The sequence below is a fragment of the Ranitomeya variabilis genome, chromosome 2 (genome assembly GCF_051348905.1).
Source record: "Ranitomeya variabilis isolate aRanVar5 chromosome 2, aRanVar5.hap1, whole genome shotgun sequence".
Taxonomy (NCBI): domain Eukaryota; kingdom Metazoa; phylum Chordata; class Amphibia; order Anura; family Dendrobatidae; genus Ranitomeya; species Ranitomeya variabilis.
The window spans coordinates 865,398,525-865,423,127 of NC_135233.1; the positions used below are offsets into that span (position 1 = coordinate 865,398,525).

Genomic DNA, 24,603 nt, shown 5'->3' on the forward strand with positions numbered 1-24,603 from the left:
GCGAGGTCTTATTTTTTCCCTCTAGGGGTAGTCAGTTCTCCGGCTGGCTCGAGACGTCTAGAACCAACGTAGGCACGTTCACCGGCTACTTTTAGTTGTTTGTGTCAGGATCAGGTATGCGGTTAGCCCAGTTTCCACCTCCCTAGAGCAGTATTTATATTTTTTTCTATCTTGCTGGAATATCAGAGATCCTCTGCCATTGGGATCATAACAAAAAACCTGCTGACAGATTCCCTCTAGAGAAGGAAGATTGACTGCAAAATTATCAGGTCCTATTGTTCCATCTATTATAAGTTTATCATACTTTTAAAAAGGTAAGTATGTGTCAATAGTCCCAAAAAGTAAAGAAAGACCCTTTTAGGCAGGCAAATATTTGGGGAGTAAACAGGCTGGCAGTTGCCTGACTAAAAACACTTGTTCATTGGCGGTGATGATTTTTAAAGCGAAGCTATCATCATAAAATAACCTAATTTTTGCTCTACTTTTTTTTTTCAAATAGCTTTTTCTTTCATATCTGAAAGGGGTTAGCCAATGCTAGGGCAACCCCTTCTTAAACTAAATTTGTGTCCCTGATTGAATAACAAACAAGCAAATCTTTACTCACTTCCTGTGCCAGCTCTGTTCCAGCAGTGTCAACACTCGCTGTCTTGGGGCTGTGATGGGGTGGAATGACACGTGATGCCCGGCATCCAATCAGCTTTGGCATCACTGTCCCTGCCTCTTGTTGAAATGAACATGGAGGAAGTCTGAGATGAGCTGCAGCCTGGACTTCCGCTTCATGTTCAGTTCGTGCAAAAGTGGAGACGGTGATGACAGCGCTGATTGGGCTTCGGGCATCACATGTCATTCCACCGCATTACAGCCACAGGACCGCGAGTGCTAACACCACTGGAACGGTGACGGCATGAGAGGTGAGTATAGGTTTGTTTTTATTTATTGGGGCCGAACATTTAGTTTAAAGGGAACCTGTCACCCCCAAAATCGAAGATGAGCTAAGCCCAGCGGCATCAGGGGCTTATCTACAGCATTCTGGAATGCTGTAGATAAGCCCCCAATGTATCCTGAAAGATAAGAAAAAGAGGTTAGATTATACTCACCTGGGGGGGCAGTCCGGTCCGATGGGCGTCGCGGTCCAGTCCGGGGCCTCCCATCTTCATAGGATGACATCCTCTTCTTATATTCACGCTGCGGCTCTGGAGCAGGCGTACTTTGCCCTGTTGAGGGCAGAGCAAAGTACTGTAGTGCGCAGGCACCGGGAAAGGTCAGAGAAGCCCGGCCCCTGCACACTGCAGTACTTTGCTCTGCCCTCAACAGGGCAGACCAAGTACGCCTGCACCAGAGCCGCAGCGTGAATATAAGAAGAGGATGTCATCCTATGAAGATGGGAGGCCCCGGACCGGCCCGCCCCCCCATCTATGCTGTAGATAAGCCCCTGATGCTGGTGGGTTAGCTCATCTTCAATTTTGAGGGTTGTCCTAGTAATTAATAAATCTTGCACTTTTGATACTGGCTACTGACATTTTTTAGACTCCTCCTTCCTGTCTTTTCGGGAAGCCTCTATTATCAGATACAGGAATACAATGACGGGTAACACTTCTATGCCCAACTGATAACACAGGATCCACCAATCACAAAAGGTGATGTCAAACCTGACCTCGCGCCCCCTCTCTTCACAATGACTTCTATTTTTTTTATTTTAACGCAAAAACCTAATTTATACAATAGCCAATGTTTCTGATGAAACCTTCCCTTTAAGCTGGCTTTAAGGGAATCTGTCACCCCCAAAATCGAAGGTGAGGTAAGCCCACCGGCATCAGGGGCTTATCTACAGCATTCTGTAATTCTGTAGATAAGCCCCCGATGTATCCTGAAAGATGAGAAAAAGAGGTTAAATTATACTCACCTGGGGGGCGGTCTTGGTACGATGGGCATCGCAGTCTGGTCCGGGGCCTCCCATCTTCTTACGATGACATCCTCTTCTTGTATTCACGCTCCGGCGCAGGCGTACTTTGTCTTTCCTGTTGAGGGCAGAGCAAAGTACTACAGTGCACAGGCGCCGGGCCTCTCTGACCTTTCCCGGCACCTGCGCGCTGCAGTACTTTGCTCTGCCCTCAACAGGGCAGACAAAGTACGCCTGTGCTGGAGCCGCAGCGTGAAGACAAGAAGAGGACGTCATCGTAAGAAGATGGGAGGCCCCGGACCGGACAGTGACGCCTATCGAACCGGACCGCAGCGGGACCCCCCCTGGGTGAGTATAATATAACCTCTTTTTCTCATCTTTCAGGTTACATCGGGGGCTTATCTACAGCATTCCAGAATGCTGTAGATAAGCCCCTGATGCTGGTGGGCTTAGCTCACCTTCGATTTTTGATGTGACAGTTTGAGTAAATAACATGAAATTGTATGCTCGCAGAACAAGCACAATAAGGATCGCCGATTGGTGGACGTTAAATAGTCGCGGTTGGCTCATGCAAATGGGTCATTATAGAATTTGTCAACATTCCTTCCAGTTACATACAGATTCATATTTGCAATGGGTGTTTATTGTAAATATGTCAGACCTAAGAAACATTTTGGAGGATCTCTAATTTTATGTTAATGAAGATATGGCTGCTGTTAAAATCTGACATAATATTATCCTATATGGGTTTGGATAATGTCTATAGTATACCTACACTATTTAAAGATAGTTCTGGGGTGAAATGTGTTATTTAGAGTAACTTTATGTAATGTAGTTTATGAAATGGAGAGCTAAAATGGGAGTAATATTGGGCGTTCCAAAAGACACGGACCAGTGGTCCATGTGATCACAGCCTCTTCAACATTTTCCAGATTTGTTACAAAGTATTGTTTTTCTGAATCTCCCAAAGAAAATCCAGACTGAATGAAGCAGGGTGAGGGCACTTTTTGCCGCTTGAATCAGAGGCCGGCTTCATTATTCAAACCATATCCCCGCAGTATTTCAGGGAAAACACACTTTGAACTGTCCAGAGATGATGTGACTATGATGGATTCATCCAAAAGTCAACTCCCCGGCAGCTGCTCTCCGCCACCCTTCGCTACACTGATAGGTCACTTCCCATGGGATTGTGCATATTTGTCAAGGGGGACGGGGTGGGGAAAAACTGCCAGGTACCTGCCTCTTGGACTAGTCATTCACATTGTCTCGTCACTTGAAAGCTTTTATAATTGTTTTCCCTGTCGTATTTCCAGTACTGAAGCAGTTGCAATAACTGATCCAGAATCTGATTCAAGCGGCATGTAGTAGGGGCAGCGTGAATCCACTGATAGTCTCCATTTAATCTTGGATTCCTGATTATTACACTGTATTAAAACCTGTATTTTACAGTACTCAGAAACTAAGACTTTGTGCTTTATACTTTTTTTTGTCTTTTTCCATCAATTAATTTTCAGTGGTGCAGCGCTGGTTCTTGGAGCGCTATCAGAAATCAGTGTATTTCTTGTGTCGTGTCTTTCTTATATTGTGGACACTTCATGGCGGAGTTCTTGCATCCTGTTAGTTATTTTTTGGAGATGTTTGATTCAGAGTATTTGTTATTTTGTATGTGTACTGTCTTCTCTAATTGTAAAGTGCTTTGTAACATGCTGGCTCTTTATAAATAATGGTTATCATTATTATGATTAATGTCTAACTGAAGAAAGCACAATGGAGATATAGTACTCATTAGTCAAGCACAGTCTATTAACACTATGAAAACTGTAGTTTCTGCCAGTTTTAGTACAATAAATCTGTTGCTTTAGTAAAATACTGAAGGTTGGTGGTTTGTAGAGGTGACTGATCGGTCCTCTGTGTAGGCCAGTGATTTCCACCTCTAGTAACTTGGGGAACCGCTAAATTATGTTGTGGTTACTGGAAAACCCTTATGTCCATTACTTTGTGTTACTGGATAAATGATTTAATATGCTATATTCGTTGACTAATTTTCCTGCCCCATGTTAGACATTTACGAATATATGATTTTCTGTCTGTCGGGTGCAAAATCCGCAGCATAGTGCAAAAGCAGCAGAGTAGAGTAGATTTTACAAATTCTCAACCACATGCTGGGAGAATATTCTCCTAAGCAAATTGACCTACGGAGTAGATTTTCACTGTGGATCTGATCCTTTTCAGTTCAGAGACTCTGATCTAAGGGGTAACATTTCTCCTTGTGAGAGTGACAAGCCAAGCCTGACGTGTCAGGTTGAGGAGACTACTTCTACTCTACGCTTGTTCCTCTGGAAGTTAAAGGAAATCTGTCAACCCCAGGAGGATTTTGAGCTATTACTATGGGAATGCAGGTAATAGAATGGTTAAATCAGGCTTACGGTATGCCTCGTACAGTGGGGAAAAAAAGCATTTAGTCAGCCACCAATTGTGCAAGTTCTCCCACTTAAAAAGATGAGAGAGGCCTGTAATTGACATCATAGGTAGACCACAACTATGAGAGTCAAAATGAGAAAGAAAATCCAGAAACTCACCTTGTCTGATTTTGCAAGATTTGTTTTGCAAATTATGGTGTAAAATAAGTAGTTGGTCACCTAAAACATGCAAGATTTCTGGCTCTCACAGACCTGTAACTTCTTCAGACCTGTCCACAACCTCAGTCACCCTCCAAACTCCACTATGGTGAAGACCAAAGAGCTGTCGAAGGACACCAGAAACAAAATTGTAGCCCTGTACCAGGCTGGGAAGACTGAGTCTGCAATAGGCAAGCAGCTGGGTGTGATGAAATCAACTGTGGGAGTGGGAGCTTTATGTGGTTTGTTTCTCTGTGCCTTGAGCTTTGTGGATCTTTTTGCTGCTTGACCATGGACCTCGTTTTGACCATCCATTTTGTCTAACACCTTTGCTATGATCCATTACTCTCCTAGTATTCTGACCTCAGACCGTTACCTGACTATGCCTTTGTCTCTTTATTCTGTTAATGACATATGCTTATCATCCATCATGGCATCCGGCATCTACAGTGTGATACCTCCTGATGAACCGTGTTACTGACAGGGAAACGCGTCGGGGGGCATCTGATTCATGCTAAGTATACTCCTAGTGGCTTTATCATGCCCATTGGAATACCTGATGGGCTAGATTTGCCTATTTGACATTGATGCTGCTGGTATTATAAATGTTTATTTCTATCCAAGTTTGATTTTGAAGGAGGGTCAATTGATACTACTATTTGTCCTTTAAATCATGTGTGATGGTCACCCATTGAGGAGATGCATCTGAGCCTGTCAGAATCATCATGTGGCAAATTATTGCTAATATGGAGATATAATCATGAAATTGGATGATTTTTAATATTTTTTCTGCCTGTTTAGATGCCCGTTACTAAAATTGAGGGATTAGTTGAAAACATTTTTCTTCATCTCTGTACTATTGATAAATTGTTTTCCCACCCGTATTTATAATGTTGGAATAGGGCAGTGAGGGATAGCCCACGGTGAGTGGGGGCGCCAAAATCATTCTTTTAGGGTGCCAACCTCCACAGCTAGTTAGGGGCAATCTAGGCCTAGCGAAGGGTATCTTGCAGGTTAGTATATTACTAGGTCGCATATTTTTGGTATAATAACTTTTTTTCACTGGGATGATGTTTTTTGTTGAATCATAAAAGGTAAATTTTTAATGGAAATATACCGTATGTTTACACACAAATTTAAATTTCCTTGGATATAATTTTTCTTTTTGAGAAAGACATATGCTCCGGGCTCTTGACCTCGGACTCCTTGACTACCCTGACTCCTGGCTTGCCCATGTGAAGTCACTCAGTGTCACACACAACAGGTTGCACACAACTCTGCTGATTTCAGTGCAAGGAGTGAAATCTGGGGCAAATCTGCTTCAAAATTTACAACATATTGGCATATAATGGATGCAGGTTTTGTTGTGGATTGGCTCTGGACAGGTAGCAAAATTCACAGCAGTAATTCTGCAGTAGGAAATTTTAGATGTAAGCATATCAGTACAAAGTTGTATCTTTTCAGATGAATTGTAGCAATAAAAAGTTTTGTGATTGTTTTCTTTAATCTATTTTATTTTTGGTTCCTAGTTTTTTTTTTTTATTACGGTAATTCAAGGCTGCAGAACTGCTAGGTATTTTAGCATTTGCCGTACAGCGGGATTGCAGCTCATGTAAAATATGACTTTTGTAGACGCCTGTTTCTGTAATTGGCGTGAGGATAGTAATAAAATGAATACATTCTCAGTGTCTATTAATATGGTAGTGCTGCATAAAAGGTAATAATAGTAATAATTGTGAGCCATAATTGATACACTGGAGGCTTGATTTGGAAACGTCTTTGAGCTTTGTGCAGAGAGAACTTGCATAGTAAGGTATTTTTGTGGGTGAGATATAAGCAGGCGGTGAAGCACCATTTGCAGAAACAAATGACTAGGTCAAATTAGGTCTCTTGAAAATGTTAAAAACACTTTCAGATACGGCCATTTCTTTTCTTTATTGTTCTGCATTTGTTACTCTTTTTCCAACAAGATCGCAAGGACAAAATGGTATTTTTATTTTAGTTGAATGCTCCACTGTGTACATTGTGGGTAGTTCAGTTGGTGTGTAATAAAGTGCTATGACAGTAAGTGCCTAAATATGCTCCTTCTGTGGGGGCTTGAATAAAAAATGCAGGACTGTCATCTTTAGTAATTGCCTTTGGGCTTCATGATTTACGTAGTTTCTATGTAATTATTTTAAAGTAAGTAAAGAAGAAAATAAAACAACTGGGGTTTGGCTCTGTAGGAAAGCAAAGTCAAGATGTCATATATCTGCTCAATGCCGAAACGTACCCTCCAGCTCACGCAGGTAAACCGATAAAAGTAGAACGTATTTCCATTTTTTAAATGCTTTCGGAGACAGATACAACTATTTTGCATATAGTCTATCTGCAGGAGTTAATATATCCCCTTTTCAAAACTATTTTTTCTTTACTAGAAGAAAAGGGAAAACAAAATAAAAGGATTTTTTTCATTTTTGGTCATTGTTCTTTGGTAATTCACATAAAGTAGCAATTTTTGTAACAATTTAGACCAATTGTAGTTCCCTTCACTCTACAAAATTATATACCATTTTATCATGTATAAAATATTATGTACAAATAGCATCTAATATTTTTTTGTAAAATTGGGTTTTTCATATCTTTCAAAAACGACAGTTCAAAAACTTATTCAATCTTCATCACCTATCTATAGGTAATCCAACAGCTGTGACCCCCAACTTTCCAAGGAACTGGGTTCTGCAGTGCCCTATCTGTATAGAGGAGTGGTCACACGTGCGCGCAACTGCTCTGTTCATTGTGTATGGCACTGGCTGAGAAATCGGACTGTTGGACTGGGCAATCTCTGGCAGTCCAAAAAACATCGAATAGAGCTCTTGGCAACACTCCATTCTAAATGGGCATATAAGAGCCCTCTTCTTAGCATTGATGTGGTCCCAGCAGTCAGTTTATCAGCAATCAGCAAGTTATTACCTGCCCTGTGCATTGGTAATAACTTCCTAAGATGGGACAAAGTCATTTATTATGTCAATGGTATGACTGTGCTCACATACTCAGATGGGTAACAGAAGAGAGAAGCCACACCTGTACCCAACTAGTCAGTATACAGACTGGAAATGGCTCTAGCCACAGAACTAAATGCACCTTCTCAGACCTGGCTCCCTAAAAGGCAGTAGAGGGGTTTCTTGTACCTCCTCAGGAGCCAGAGGGGAGGCCGCAACGCAAATCCAACAAAGGTAGAGGACAGTGTGCAGGCAGACTTGAAAACCCCGGGTGAGAAATAAGGGATAAATAAGAAGAGCCAAAACAAAAAACAAACCGAAAAAGTGAAACCTCCCAGAACACCAAAAGTGGAGAAGAAGCGAAAGGTGCTGGGGAGGAAAACTCACATGATTTGCAGCAGGAAAAATAACAGTGAGCTTACTGGAAAAGGTAAACCCCTAGCTGAGGATCTGGAACACTAAACGCCAGTCTATATGGAAGTATAGCCAGCAAGTGAGGTAAGTGAAATGTGAACATATAAAGCCCATCACAAAGTGTGATAGGATACAGCCAAAAGGGAAAATTGAAAACACTTGTAGAGAAGCCAACCAAGAAAAGAAAACCAAGACAAAAGAAAAAAAATCAGCATTTGGATAGAGACGAAAAGGACTGTAACTCAGCAGAGAGAGAGAAACTGACCAGGCACAAAAAGTCACCAGATAAAATCTGAAAACTGAGCCATGACAAATGTACAAAGGAAAAAAATGATCAGTCCAAAATAGCAATGCCTGAAGTACATTTAGAAGGGCTCAATTTTGCCCCATTTTCTAGAGCCAGTTAGATTATATACTCATTGATTGACATCCGTTTACGATCTCATATGAGGAATATCTATCATTAATATGGTCGTTTTGTCCCCATGCAGCATATCACCTGTTTTCACAGGCTGATCTGCTGCTAACAATAAACAAAAATTAAAAATAGTGCACACACACCGTTAGTATTAATTTAATGTACAGGCGCATAAATACGGTGTGTGGCCAATATGCACACATGTACATACATAATGCATAAGCACACTGCGAATAATGAATACATGAACTCAAATATTGCTCTAAACGTTACAAACGTAAAGTGCTTGGTTAGTGGTTTTTGATCAAAGAGCGCAAAAGCCATCCAACCAAATCAAGGTGTACCTTTTAATATTGATGGAACCTAACTTCTATATGTCTTACCTCTCCATGTGCCAAACCAAGCCATGTGGCTTTTGCACTCTTTGATAAAAAAAAAAACGCTGATGATTGCCTGTTTGATAGACAATCCCCATGGGTTGTCACTAACAAATGCGAAACATGCAGCCCCGTGGACCTGAACATATTACTTGAGCATGCCCAAGATACTCTGATAACACCATATCGAGCATGCTCACTCATCACTAGTGTATAGTAAAATTAATGGTGTCCTGCAATAAACAAGTTGATGGAAAAATAAAAACTTTAGGGCTCTTGGAAGTAAGGGAAGAAAAATAAAAAAATGGCTGTGATGGGAGTTATGGTAGGGAAATAAAAAGAGGAAAAGAAAAACCCTTCTGACTTTGTTATCACGCTGCATTTTTGGTGAATTTGCCCAGGCATAGTAACAAACTGTAGTTAGTTTAACAAATTATAATGATTATATCTATGTATATAAAGCTAAGTGTATAGCCTCACCCACGCCGCATAGCCACACTCACTCTAATATCCCACATCACCCTTCAGCAGAGCCACTGGGCTACTACCCCTAATATCCCACATCATCCCGTCAGCCAGAGCCACCGGACTACTACCCCTAATATCCCACATCACCCATCAGCCAGAGCCACCGGACTGCTACTCCTAATATCCCACATTATCCTGTCAGCCAGAGCCACAGGACTACTACCCCTAATATCCAACATCACCCGTCAGCCAGAGCCACCAGACTGCTACTCCTAATATCCCACATCATCCCGTCAACCAGAGCCACTGGACTACTACCCCTAATATCCCACATAATCCCATCAAGGCTACCGGACTACTACCCCTAATATCCCACATCACCCATCAGCCAGAGCCACCGGACTACTACCCCTAATATCCCACATCACCCATCAGCCAGAGCCACCGGACTACTACCACTAATATCCCACATCATCCCGTCAACCAGAGCCACCGGACTACTACCACTAATATCCCACATCATCCCGTCAACCAGAGCCACCGGACTACTACCACTAATATCCCACATCATCCCGTCAACCAGAGCCACCAGACTACTACCACTAATATCCCACATAATCCCATCAAGGCTACAGGACTACTACCCCTAATATCCCACATCATCCAGCCAAAGCCACCGGACTACTACCCCTAATATCCCACATCATCCTGACAGAGCCAACATTGTCAGGTTGGCACTGTTACACAGATTAAAATGATACCTGGGTTGATGAAATTCTTCTTGTGTTTCTTTTTTTAATCTGTGTTTTAATTTTTAAGTTAATGAGATGCTTCATGCCAGACAAAGAGAAGTTCCTGATTCTGAGCTCCCCCTGAAGTCGGTGGCAGAGGGTGGTCTGTGTCGGCACGGTAGAAATGATAAGAATAATAGGCCTCAGTGACCACAACTGTCTACAAGGAAAACTGTTGCTCCTAGCAACCAATCACAGCTCAGCTTTCATCTTTTAAACAGCTCTGGTGAAATGAAAGATGCTTAGTGATTGGTTGTGGTGTCGGCGGGACTATGTGGAGTGGGCGTGGCCGGCGCACACGCACACGCACACTCAGCTTTATAGATTAGATTACAGAAGATGAATACAAGTTCAATATGTGCGGCAGAAATTTCTACACCATTTCTGCATCTCTTAACAGGAAAATAGCTGTGTAAAATACATGTGTTTTTGTTGCATATTTTTCTCTACCCATCAGTATGGGTGAAATCGGCTGCAAAAATGCTGAAAGATTTGACATGCTAGATTTGCAGATTTGAATCTGTACATGAGACTCCAAGCTTCACATTCACTTTGCTGGTACTTGAAAATTTGTTTCGTGGCAAAACTGCGTGAAAAAACACGACAGGGACGCATTGTGTGCACATACCCATACTGTAGTCAAAGCACAAATCTGCTGCAAATACTTGAGTTTAGGCAGGAAAAATGCTGCGTAAAATATGTACATTTTTGGTGCGTTTTTGCCTGAATTTTTTTTTTTCCAATTAATTGGAATGGATGAAAATCACTGTAAAAAATGCTGAAGGAATTGACATGCTGCAGATTTGAATCAGCTGCAAATCTACAAGGAACAAATAAGGAACATATGGATGAGATGTCATGAATCCCATTCACTTTGCTGGTAAGGTAGAACGCAGTTTTTTTGGGAGGGGGCGTTAGCGAGAATAACATGGAAAAAGAGCAACGTGTGAACATACCCTAACTCTGTTTCAAGTTCTCTTGTTCTTAAATTGATCACAAGTTTCTTTGACTTTTTTAATTTCCAAGCATCCGTGTTTTTCTTTATGTTCTGAAAATGATGGAAATAGCAAGGTTTAGTGTACAGAAATAAGAGAGCAGAGGTGTGTGAGTGAGCAAAATAATAATATCAGGAGAACTTGCCTAGCAGACACCAAGGCGAGAAAGACACCGCCTGAGATTGAGAAGAACTTGGACAAACAGCTGGAGTTGGATTGCAAAATGGGAGCCAAGGTCTGTTTATAGAACCGTTGATAAGAGGAAACCTATGACCCTGACATTTTCTCATATACTTCCTATTATCAGGATGGATGGTGTAACATCTGAATAGCTGTAAAGGTTGAGTATGGTGGAGGCATATTCACCATCTGTAATGTCATGAAGGTCATATGTTTGTGTTTAATTAGGCGTGTTTGGCTGTGAGTTGTTTCTCAATTCTTCTCTATATCTCTTCTGCAGGTAGTATACATCACAAAGCTTGTTCTGTTGTCCATTGTGACAACGAATCAGACATTGAACCATTCTCCAATCTTTACTCCATTGATTTGATTTATTTTTTTCTTCCAGTTAGGTTGATGTCTCATCTGTTCTGTGTTTCCTTGTATTAAATCAATCAATCAATCGCAATTGACCTGAACATGCAGGCCTTAGAATACTTCAAACTAATGAGCATGCTGGTATCTCAACAGGCTTAGTCATAGAAAGGTCTTTGTTTGTAGATGCTGGTTACTGATACATGAAAAAGATCTCAAAAATGCATACAATATATATGTACTTGATCACTGGATGAAGTGCGTTTGGAAGAAATTGCCTGCATTGTATTATTGAGTAATGTCAGAAGATGTGGAGATTTCCTAACTGGGTAGGTCCAGTCCTTCTGATTGCAATGGAGGCTTTGTTGTCTGAATACCATTGTAATGAGATCACTGCTATCTTTATATGATGGTCAGATGTACATGTGTTCGGGTATCTAAGTCCATCTGAAAGTTTCAGACTGTGAAATAACAGGGTCATCTTGATCTTCATATATGTGTTGCTTAACACAGAATAACTTGATCCCCTAATAGCTAATTCTTTATATTTCCTGAATATCTCTTTTATGTCAATTAATTAGAATATTTCAAATATATATATTTTGTCTGATTTACTAAAATTTTTATCTTTTAGACAACATAAACTTAGACTAGACAGACTTACAAAATGCCAAGCTTGTCAATGTGGTTCTTGCTGTTTGGTAAATTTGGTCTATGTTCACACTGTCTAGTTTAAGTTTATAACACCTATTAGATGGTGGACTTTGGTCTAATAATTTATCCCAAATTTTTATGTACTTTTAATTCAAGGTATCACAATTTAGGTCACTCACCTTCTCAAAAACGCACACCCATTTTTCCAAAGATGTGACTAAACCACATAATAAAGATGGTGGGTGCAAGGCGTGTAAACAGTTTACTTTTTGGTGCACATGAAGCCAGAATTCTAATGCATGTCTCAAAAATATAAGTCCCAAAGATCACTGGGCTATATTTTAATTGTAATTGGGACAGTAGCTTAACACTTAACATTGTGAAGAATTTGAACTGGGATTTATAAAAAAAAAATATTGTACCAGTGTATAATGTTTGGCATGTTTTTGTGGACACTTAATTGGCAGTTTGTTAGATTAATGCTTTCATGACAAATTACATGCCGAAGCCCCACCGACCAAAATAAATGAAGTAGAAATGTTGTCCAATGAATATATATTATCTATCTATATAATCGTCTAAGGTCCACTTCCGTCTGTCTGTCTTTGTCTGTCACGGAAATTCTGCGTCGCTGATTGGTCGCGGCCAATCAGCGACAGGCACAGTCCGGCCACAAATTGTCCCCTCCCTACTCCCCTCCAGTCAGTGCCCCCTCCATACTCCCCTCCAGTCAGCACCCACATAGAGTTTTAGCAGTCCGTTAACGCTGCCATTAACCCTGTGTGACTAAATTTTTACTAAAAACATATAATGTTAAAAATAATAATAAAAAACAAAATCATTATATTCTCACCTTCCGGCGTCCGCGGCAGCCTTTCCCAATCCTCGCAACGCTCCGTTCCCAAGAATGCGAGACCGCTACATCATCACGTGTTATTGCCGCAAGGCATTACTGGGAACGGTGCGTCGCTAGGAGTATCGCCAAAGGCCTGGGCTGGATCCAGGGGCTTCCGGAAGGTGATTATATAACTATTTTTTTATTTTAATTCTTTTTTTAACAGGGATATGGTGCCCACATTGCTATATACTACGTGGGCTGTGTTACATACTGCGTGAGCTGTTATATACTGCTTGTGCTGTGTTATATACTATGTCGCTGTGCCCTACACTATGTGGGGTGTGCTATATACTACGTGCCTGTGCTATATACTGCGTGGGCTGTGCTTTATACTATGTGCCTGTGCTATATACTACGTGGCTGTGCTATATACTACGTGGCTGCTATATACTATGTGGCTGTGTTATATACTACGTGGCTGTGTTATATACTACGTGGCTGTGTTATATACTACGTGGCTGTGCTATATACTACGTGGCTGAGCTATATACTATCTGGGCTGTGTTATATGCTACGTGGGCTGTGAGACTCTTTCACCTGGGGCCCTCAAAAACCTGCAGCTGGCCCTGGCTTCACTGATTGGTCGCACCCGGCCGCGAACAATCCGCGACAGGCGCAGTCCGGCCACGAATTGGCATGGGATTTGAACCACGCTTCGCCAATTGGTCGCGCCCGGCCGGCTGAATCCTGTGTATTCATTGCATTATTCTCAAATCTTCATAAATAAACTACATTCATATTCTAGAATACCCGATGCGTTAGAATCGGGCCACCATCTAGTTATTAATAATAATCTATTTTTAGACAAGATTTAGCAAGTTATAATGAGTGTTCAGGATTAGTAAAAAGGGTAAATCTTGTCTGGGTTATGTTTGGAATTGCAGCTCCTCCAGTGAGTAAGACAGAGCTGAAATTTCAGACACAATCCATGAAGATGGCCGTCACTGGGGGAAATTTTTTTTTCTAATCCTGGAGAATCCCTCTAAATAATGATTTTGTTACTTCAGAGTAGTCAATGTAAGACCGTCATCCTCCTCCTCCAACCAGGTCATCATCGTCATCATCCTAACATCAAGTCATCATCATCCTAACACCAAGTCATCATCATCCTAAAACCAGGTAATCATCTTCATCATGAGCTTAATAAACCAGCCTGCTATGTATAACGCATAGTAGGCATGTGCACAGGCCATCTAGATCTCGGCCCATTAACGAGCGCTGATCCACTATATACCAGTTGTCTTTACTGGCCTAGCTACACCGTCTGACTAAATCTGTGAAGAACAGAATATTTTGTCCCCATACAGCATGATGTTATTGGTGGCACACTCACCAATTACACGGACTGATGCGTGGCCGAAAACAATGATTTTTATGCCGTCTTAAACGGTGTGATCGCCCACCATTAGTTTTGCTTGTTTGGTGGCTGATCACCGGCATGTTATCACAGTTCGATAACTGGGAACCGGCAGCCTCATAAATAATCTGTTGCCGATTTTCAGCTCAGTAGTCTTGGTGTGGGTACAGCTTGAATTTGCACATACATTCCATCTTTGCTAGGGGCCATTCCGGTGCCCCTCTGGTAAGTGCTCTTCGAATTATTTGGAACACGCTTCTTTATCTTACTTCTTAATTACCAAGAAAACCTTTCAGAACAGCAGCAGAAAAAGGAGCAAACATTTGGTTTTGATCAGGTTGTGAAAAATAAACCTTTGATAAATGTAAGCTAAAAATGTTCCGGCTGTGTTTTCATCTAATGTACAGTAGCCCCTGACACGAGGACTATCAGCTGCGAGATGTGCAGTTTACGCGAAGCAGCGCCCTGAGAATAAATGCCTTAGATGTGTCAAATTAAAGGCCTGTGCTTGGAGCCCTCCTGAGTAATTACTTGTTTCACTTCTGTCTGGAAAGACAGTGGAATAAAGGATCGGCTTTGTGTGCATATCTGCATGCAGAATTTCCTTATGTAAAACTTCACATCATAGTGTGGACGAAGAGCAATTCTCTTTATTTGTTACGGTGATTGTGCTGCCTCAAGTTGATTCTTTTTTTTTCTTACTTCATTTGTGGATATTTTTCATAGAAATGGAGAATTCTGCAATCATTTCTGCATAACGATGTAGACTTACAGTGATGTGTGCGCAAATGGCGGGGAGTTGAAATAAAGAAACAAAATGAGACGTATTGCTTGACAAGATTTAGAAGTATAATCATGTCTAGAAAGAAATCAATGAAACGCAGTGGTTTAAATTGATAACAAGTACATTTCCATATGCCTATATATCAGGAAGGAATTGTTTGTATGGAGGTTTTTTCTCACCCTCCTGACATTTCAATGTTTGCAGCAATGAATATGTACGTAAGGAGGTGAACCTAAAGGCATACGGCAACTACAGTACCGTATTGGTAAACCACGTGATCTCACAAGCTGTGAACCGACTGTGCAAAGATTATGGGTGATCTAATGTGAGCAAAAGCAAAATTACTTCACTTTAGTATTGTGACAAAGGCACCTGGATGACATTGGAAAACCTGGTTTTGCCTGTCATATGGTGACTAGACTAATGTCACACAATAAATTCATGTAGGGGTGCAGTGATCATCTTGACACCACAGGTTGGTCACAGAGTGTTATACCATTGGGCAGCACGGTGGCGTAGTAGTTAACACCGCAGCCTTGCAGCGCTGGAGTCCTGGGTTCAAGCCCCACTAAGGACAACATCTGCAAAGAGTTTGTATGTTCTCTCCGTGTTTGCGTGGGTTTCCTCTGGGTACTCCGGTTTCCTCCCACATTCCAAAGACATACTGATAGGGAATTTAGATTGTGAGCCCCAACGGGGACAGCGATGATAATGTGTGCAAACTAAAGCTCTGCGGAATATGTTAGCGCTATATAAAAATAAAGATTATTATTATTATTATTATTATTGGGCAGTGAAGCAAAAAAAAAACCATAAAATTTTGTTTTAGCCCCATATTTTACATTTTCTTACTGGGAAATGTGTGAAAATGGCACCAAAATGTGTCCCACAAGTTCTGCTAAATGTAGAAATACCCTGTATATGGCTGTACTGTTAGCCATACGGCAAGACTCTGGAGGGACAGATCTCTATTTCCCTGCTTACCGCAGATTTTCCTAGAATAGTTTGTGGACTCCATATAGAGCCCCCTAAGTGCTCAAAGAGCTGAATGGAGGACCAGTGCCTCCATCTGCTTCATTATAGGGAATCTTCCACCGTGAGTTCTGTCTGAATCACTATTTCAGAGATTTACACAGAAACCCCCGTGTAAATGCTTATCGCAGACCGCAGGATAAATATTCGCTGAGCCTTACTGCTATCTTTGGGAGGTACAATGAGCAAAACAGCAGGTGAATTGTTTTTTATTTATTTTTTACACCGTTCCTCGTGCAATATAAGTAATTAGACGACTTTATTCTTAAGGTTGGTGCAATTACAACGATACCAGATTTACCATATATCTGTTTTTTCTGTTTGGCTATTGTCACACACTAAAACTAGTTTTTGCATTGCCATTTTGAGATTTATAATTTTTCTATATTTCGGTCGACATGGTTGTGACGGCTTGTTTTTGGAAGACGAGTTGACATTTTTATTGGTACCATTTTTGGACACATGACGTTTATTGATCGCTTTTTGCTCTGATTTTAGGGAAGCAGAGTGAACAAGAGCCAGCAATTCAGGATTTGCTTTTTTTTATGTTTCGCATGTGATAAAATTAATAAGGCAGCTTTACCAATTTGGGTCAGCACAATTACAGCAATGCCGCACTTTGTATAGTTTTTTATGCTTTGCGCTTTTACACAAGAAAAACTTTTATAGAAATAAATAATTATTTTTCCATCACTTTATTCTGAGAGCTAGAACTTTTTTATTTTTCCACTGATATAACTGTATGACGGCTTGTTTTTTGAGGGACCAGATTACGTTTTAAACTATTCCATTTTTCAGTTACATTTATTTTTTGGTTCTAGTAACATAGTAACATAGTAAGGCCGAAATAAGACATTTGTCCATCCAGTTCAGCCTATATTCCATCATAATAAATCCCCAGATCTACGTCCTTCTACAGAACCTAATAATTGTATGATACAATATTGTTCTGCTCCAGGAAGACATCCAGGCCTCTCTTGAACCCCTCGACTGAGTTCGCCATCACCACCTCCTCAGGCAAGCAATTCCAGATTCTCACTGCCCTAACAGTAAAGAATCCTCTTCTATGTTGGTGGAAAAACCTCTCTCCTCCAGACGCAAAGAATGCCCCCTGGTGCCCGTCACCTTCCTTGGTATAAACAGATCCTCAGCGAGATATTTGTATTGTCCCCTTATATACTTATACATGGTTATTAGATCGCCCCTCAGTCGTCTTTTTTCTAGACTAAATAATCCTAATTTCGCTAATCTATCTGGGTATTGTAGTTCTCCCATCCCCTTTATTAACTTTGTTTCCCTCCTTTGTACTCTCTCTAGTTCCATTATATCCTTCCTGAGCACCGGTGCCCAAAACTGGACACAGTACTCCATGTGCGGTCTAACTAGGGATTTGTACAGAGGCAGTATAATGCTCTCATCATGTGTATCCAGACCTCTTTTAATGCACCCCATGATCCTGTTTGCCTTGGCAGCTGCTGCCTGGCACTGGCTGCTCCAGGTAAGTTTATCATTAACTAGGATCCCCAAGTCCTTCTCCCTGTCAGATTTACCCAGTGGTTTCCCGTTCAGTGTGTAATGGTGATATTGATTCCTTCTTCCCATGTGTATAACCTTACATTTATCATTGTTAAACCTCATCTGCCACCTTTCAGCCCAAGTTTCCAACTTATCCAGATCCATCTGTAGCAGAATACTATCTTCTCTTGTATTAACTGTTTTACATAGTTTTGTATCATCTGCAAATATCAATATTTTACGGTGTAAACCTTCTACCAGATCATTAATGAATATGTTGAAGAGAACAGGTCCCAATACCGACCCCTGCGGTACCCCTCTGGTCACAGCGACCCAGTTAGAGACTATACCATTTATAACCACCCTCTGCTTTCTATCACTAAGCCAGTTTCTAACCCATTTACACACATTTTCCCCCAGACCAAGCATTCTCATTTTGTGTACCAACCTCTTGTGCGGCACAGTATCAAACGCTTTGGAAAAATCGAGATATACCACGTCCAATGACTCACCGTGGTCCAGCCTATAGCTTACCTCTTCATAAAAACTGATTAGATTGGTTTGACAGGAGCGATTTCTCATAAACCCATGCTGATATGGAGTTAAACAGTTATTCTCATTGAGATAATCCAGAATAACATCCTTCAGAAACCCTTCAAATATTTTACCAACAGTAGAGGTTAGACTTACTGGCCTATAATTTCCAGGTTCACTTTTAGAGCCCTTTTTGAATATTGGCACCACATTTGCTATGCGCCAGTCCTGCGGAACAGACCCCGTCGCTATAGAGTCCCTAACAATAAGAAATAATGGTTTATCTATTACATTACTTAGTTCTCTTAGTACTCGTGGGTGTATGCCATCCGGACCCGGAGATTTATCTATTTTAATCTTATTTAGCCGGTTTCGCACCTCTTCTTGGGTTAGATTGGTGACCCTTAATATAGGGTTTTCATTGTTTCTTGGGATTTCACCTAGCATTTCATTTTCCACTGTGAATACCGTGGAGAAGAAGGTGTTTAATATGTTAGCTTTATCCTCGTCATCTACAACCATTCTTTCCTCACTATTTTTTAAGGGGCCTACATTTTCAGTTTTTATTCTTTTACTATTGATATAGTTGAAGAACAGTTTGGGATTAGTTCTACTCTCCTTAGCAATGTGCTTCTCTGTTTCCTTTTTGGCACCTTTAATTAGTTTTTTAGATAAAGTATTTTTCTCCCTATAGTTTTTTAGAGCTTCAATGGTGCCATCCTGCTTTAGTAGTGCAAATGCTTTCTTTTTACTGTTAATTGCCTGTCTTACTTCTGTGTTTAGCCACATTGGGTTTTTCCTATTTCTAGTCCTTTTATTCCCACAAGGTATAAACCGCTTACAGTGCCTATTTAGGATGTTCTTAAACATTTTCCATTTATTATTCCATTTAGTTTTATTCTACTTTTTGTTTAGCTGCATGATGATAACTCATCATTTTTACCTCGTTTTTTTGATTTCCTTATTTTGTGGTGTTCACTAAAGGGGTTAACTAGAGTGACCGTTTTATAGGTCTGGTTGTTCTAGATGCGGTGATGACAAATATGTGTACTTATTTTTTTTTCATAAAAATATTTCTGTAAGTGTGTATATACAGTACAGACCAAAAGTTTGGACACACCTTCTCATTTAATGATTTTTCTGTATTTTCATGACTATGAAAATTGTATATTCACACTGAAGGCATCAAAACTCCGAATTAACACATGTGGAATTATATACTTAACAAAAAAGTGTGAAACAACTGAAAACATGTCTTATATTCTAGGTTCTTCAAAGTAGCCACCTTTTGCTTTGATGACTGCTTTGCACACTCTTGGCATTCTCTTGATGAGCTTCAAGAGGTAGTCACCGGGAATGGTCTTCCAACAATCTTGAAGGAGTTCCCAGAGATGCTTAGCACTTGTTGGCCCTTTTGCCTTCACTCTGCAGTCCAACTCACCCCAAACCATCTTGATTGGGTTCAAGTCTGGTGACTGTGGAGGCCAGCTCATCTGGCGTAGAACCCCATCACTCTCCTTCTTGGTCAAATAGCCCTTACTCAGCCTGGAGGTGTGTTTGGGGTCATTATCCTGTTGAAAAATAAATGATGGTCCAACTAAACGCAAACCGGATGGAATAGCATGCCGCTGCAAAATGCTGTGGTAGCCATGCTGGTTCAGTATGCCTACAATTTTAAGTAAATCCCCAACAGTTTCACCAGCAAAGCACCCCCACCATCACACCTCCTCCTTCATGCTTCACGGTGGGAACCAGGCATGTACAGTTCATCCGTTCACCTTTTCTGCGTCGCACAAAGACACGGTGGTTGGAACCAAAAAACTCAATTTTGGACTCATCAGACCAAAGCTCAGATTTCCACTGGTCTATTGTCCATTCCTTGTGTTCTTTAGCCCAAACAAGTCTCTTCTGTATGTTGCCTGTCTTTAGCACTGGTTTCCTAGCAGCTATTTTACCATGAAGGCCTGCTGCACAAAGTCTCCTCTTAAGAGTTGTTGTAGAGATGTGTCTGCAGCTAGAACTCTGTCTGGCATTGACCTGGTCTCTAATTTAAGCTGCTGTTAACCTGCTATTTCTGAGGCTGGTGACTCGGATAAACTTATCCTCCGAAGCAGAGGTGACTCTTGGTCTTCCTTTTCTGGAGCGGTCCTCATGTGAGCCAGTTTCTTTGTAGCACTTGATGGTTTTTGCCACTGCACTTGGGGACACTTTCAAAGTTTTCCCAATTTTTCGGACTGACTGACCTTCATTTCTTAAAGAAAAACGAGTGGTCATCATTACTTTACCTAGCTGCTTTTTTCTTGCCGTAATACAAATTCTAACAGTCTATTCAGTAGGACTATCAGCTGTGTATCCACCAGACTTCTGCACAACACAACTGATGGTCCCAACCCCATTTATAAGGCAAGAAATCCCACTTATTAAACCTGACAGGGCACACCTGTGAAGTGAAAACCATTCCCAGTGACTACCTCTTGAAGCTCATTAAGAGAATGTCAAGAGTGTGCAAAGCATTCAAAGCAAAAGGTGGCTACTTTGAGGAACCTAAAATATAAGACATAATTTCCGTTGTTTCACACTTTTTTGTTAAGTATATAATTCCACATGTGTTAATTCATAGTTTTGATGCCTTCAGTGTAAATGTACAATTCTCATAGTCATGAAAATACAGAAAAATCTTTAAATGAGAAGGTGTGTCCAAACTTTTGGTCTGTACTGTATATATAACACAAGATCCACAATCACAATAGGTGATGTCACAGCTCACCTCCTCCTCCTTGTACAGCCCCTGATGTGCCTAAACAATGAAAATCCCCCACAAGTGACAAGTGACACCATTTTGGAAAGCCTGTGATGTAGCATGATCACATCTATAAGATCAATTTAATTATTTTATTGAGCGATATAAATTTCTTCTGGAGATTGGTGATGCGCGGACTTACTTTGATAACGTCTTATCTGATCACACTCGGGTGTTATCCGAGTATCTGGGCGTGCTGGTATATTATGTTCGAGTCCCTGCAGCTGCATGGTTTGTGGCTGTTAGACCGCCTCAACACGTAGGGATTCCCTAGCAAACAGGCAATTACCATATGTGTTCAGGCTGTCTAGCAGCCACAAATCATGCAGCTGCAGGGAGTCTAACATAATATACAAACACTCCCAGATGTTCGAACCACACACGAGCGTGCTGGAGATAGCTTGATACTACATGATATAGGTATTTCTTGGTCACTGCGGTAACTCATAGAAGGCAACGTTAATGTTCTAGAAAAAGTTTCTGTCAGCTTAACAAGATGGCATCTAATTTAATTCCTTCATGACATCCGCAGTACATGTATGGTGCAAATTGGAAGCCGTCGCCACTCCGCTTGTGATGGTTGTGTGTTACCACGCCAAAACTTGCCTCTAACAGTATCTGGTGTAGCGGTGCTCTGCCCATGATTCTTATCCTGCTGAATACCACTGTCAGTTTTTGACATCGGCATTTAGCATGCTCCAGCAAGGGGGGGATTTCATTTTAAGCATCCATCAGCACACCCTTTACGTAATCGCAGGTCGCTGATAGTTTACTATGACAGCCAGGGGTCTATTGACCCTGGTGCTTGTCATTACGGAGCTCCTTTAAAATCCTGCATGTGTCCGTGCTTCAAAGGAGACTGTGATTTCTGCTATTTACAGCGATGCTGTGGCACAAGCGATCAGATGATCGCAGGTTCAAGTCCCCTAAGGTGACTATTAAGGTCAGTGAAAAGTAAAAAAAAAAAAAAAAGTTTTACGAAATTACTCCCCCTTTCCTCCATTAAAATAAAGATAACAACAAAAATACACATGTGATATCACCGCGTTAAGAAAAGTCCAGTCTATCAAAAGGAAGGAATCAATATCGCCATTACACAGTGAACGGGAAACCACTGGGTAAATCTGACATGAAGAAGGACTTGGGGATCCTAGTTAATGATAAACTTACCTGGAGCAGCCAGTGCCAGGCAGTGGCTGCCAAGGCAAACAGGATCATGGGGTGCAATTAAAAGAGGTCTGGATACACATGAGGAGAGCATTATACTGCCTCTGTACAAATCCCTGGTTAGACTGTACATGGAGCACTGTGTACAGTTTTGGGCATCGGTGCTCAGGAAGGATATAATTGAACTAGAGCGAATACAAAGGAGAGCAACAAAATTAATAAAGGGGATGGGGGACTACAATACCCAGAGAGATTAGCAAAATTAGGATTATTTAGTCTATAAAAAAGACGACTGAGGGGCAATCTACTAACCATGTATAAGTATATAAGGGGACAATACAAATATCTCTTCGAGGATCTGTTTATACTAAGGAATGTGACGGTCACAAGGGGGCATTCTCTGCGTCTGGAGGAGAGGTTTTTACACCAACATAGAAGAGGATTCTTTACTGTTAGAGCAGTGAGAATCTGGAATTGCTTGCCTGAGGAGGTGGTGATGGAGAACTCAGTCGAGGGGTTCAAGAGAGGCCTGGATGTCTTCCTGAAGCGTAACAATATTGTATCTTCAGTTATTAGGTTCTTTAGAAGGACGTAGATCTGGGAATTCTGATGGAATATAGGCTGAACTGAATGGACAAATGTCTTTTTTTGACCTTGCCAGCTATGTTACTATGTAAAATATAAAAATAATTAACCCGAGAAGTAAACACCGTGAACAAATAAAATCAGGAAAGGCAATATTACAGTTTTTTGGTTTGCAGCAATACCAAAAAATGCTGTAATAAGCTAGCAAAACATCATATCTAGCCCAAAATGGTATCAATAAAAACCTTGCCTCATCCCCCCAAAAATAAATGCTCCCACAGATTCATCGGCCCAAAAATGAAAACGTTTCTGGTCTTAGGAAATGGCGATATCACCACACATGGTTTTTTTTTTCAATCTTCTGATTTTTTTCACCACTGAAATAATAAAAAAAAAACTAACATGTTTGGAATTGCCGTAATTATACTGATGAGTAGAATAATATTGTGAGGTCATTCTTATACAAAGTGTGCACAATAAAATCAATTCCTTAAAAACAATGTCAGAACTGTGTTCCATAAAATGAACGGAAATTGGCCGCAGCGTGAAGGGCTTAGAATACTACTGTAAATATTATAGAGAAAACACGTGTGATTTACTAATTAAAGGTATCTAAGATATTATTTGTAGTCACATTCACTTTCTTTACTTTTTTTTTATTATTACTTTTTTAACCAGCGTGAAACAATTGGCTGAACAAATAATTTGCTGCTCTTTGCTAAAAAATTTGCATGCAAAAATCCATCAAAGTAAAACCAAAGGGGTTGGGCATCACGTTCCATAAAAAAAATCTACTTTTATTGATTCTGCTTGATGGTTCAGCAATGATGAAATAATGTTCATCATTCACAAGATCGATAAAGCCACTGACTGGTCGTAAACTGTGCACACACCATGCTTCGCTGCTCGGGACAGTGATTGGGAGCATTGGTCAAGTGAATGATGGACATTTTATTATGTCCGAATAGAACTGGCATTGACCAACGGGGGGTGGCGGGGTTGCGCCTGAACCGGTAGGGGAATTGAATGTATTGTAATTATTTCAATACATTTATTGCCCCAATACCATTTTAATAGTCCCAGACAACCACCTTAATCTCTACAATTCACTTACAGTGCAATTTAGGAACAAAATAACAAATATATGTCCCGGGTTCCATATGTGGTCACTTGACTGTCCCGGGTTCCATGTCCCGGGTTCCAAAAGAAATTAACACATGCCAAATTATAGTTGCAAAAGTCATTATTTAGTTTTAACGACAGCAATAGTTTATAACTTTGAAAACTTTACTTCTGCGAGTCCATTTCACACCTTGTAGTTTATCTCTGCAGGACTAAGCATATGATACATTGTTTCTGTATGGCTAGTGCTTTTATATGTTTTCTGCTTGATTAGAACTTTTTTTTTATGCTGATGACAGCACCTATCACATAAATGCATTCTCAATACAGACAAATCTTTTTATGAGAAATCTTAACCGCTGTAAAGTAGATTAGAAAGGTTGCAATTTTTCAGTCTACTATATTGAAATTATGTAAATGGTAATCTCTGCTTTTATAGTTTGTGATGCTTTTTTAAAAATGTATTACCTGTAAATCATTTCTATAGCTATTGTTAAAGTGATTTTTTGATCTTTTAAAACATACAGAAAGTACTGAATATGGTTATCCAGTCTAAGATGTGCACACTGTTACAATCCCGCTTTATGTGTAATGGGGGGCAGTTATGTGACCACATTTATACTTGCTGTCACTTTCCAACTAGACTCTCTGCTGTTTCT

The 24,603-nt window shown here is 40.6% G+C and overlaps 1 protein-coding gene and 1 long non-coding RNA gene across 4 annotated transcripts in view; one reads left to right on the forward strand and one right to left on the reverse strand.

Annotated features, from left to right (window-relative positions):
- LOC143808052 (uncharacterized) overlaps positions 1-10,092 on the reverse strand; it is an 87,363-nt gene extending 77,271 nt beyond the window's left edge. The window contains exon 1 of the long non-coding RNA XR_013221867.1: positions 9,938-10,092. This is a non-coding gene — a long non-coding RNA (uncharacterized LOC143808052). The remainder of the gene's footprint in view (positions 1-9,937) is intronic.
- Positions 1-24,603, forward strand: part of IL1RAP (interleukin 1 receptor accessory protein) — a 379,294-nt gene that overhangs the window by 159,492 nt on the left and 195,199 nt on the right. The gene's annotated exons all lie outside the window — the stretch shown is intronic.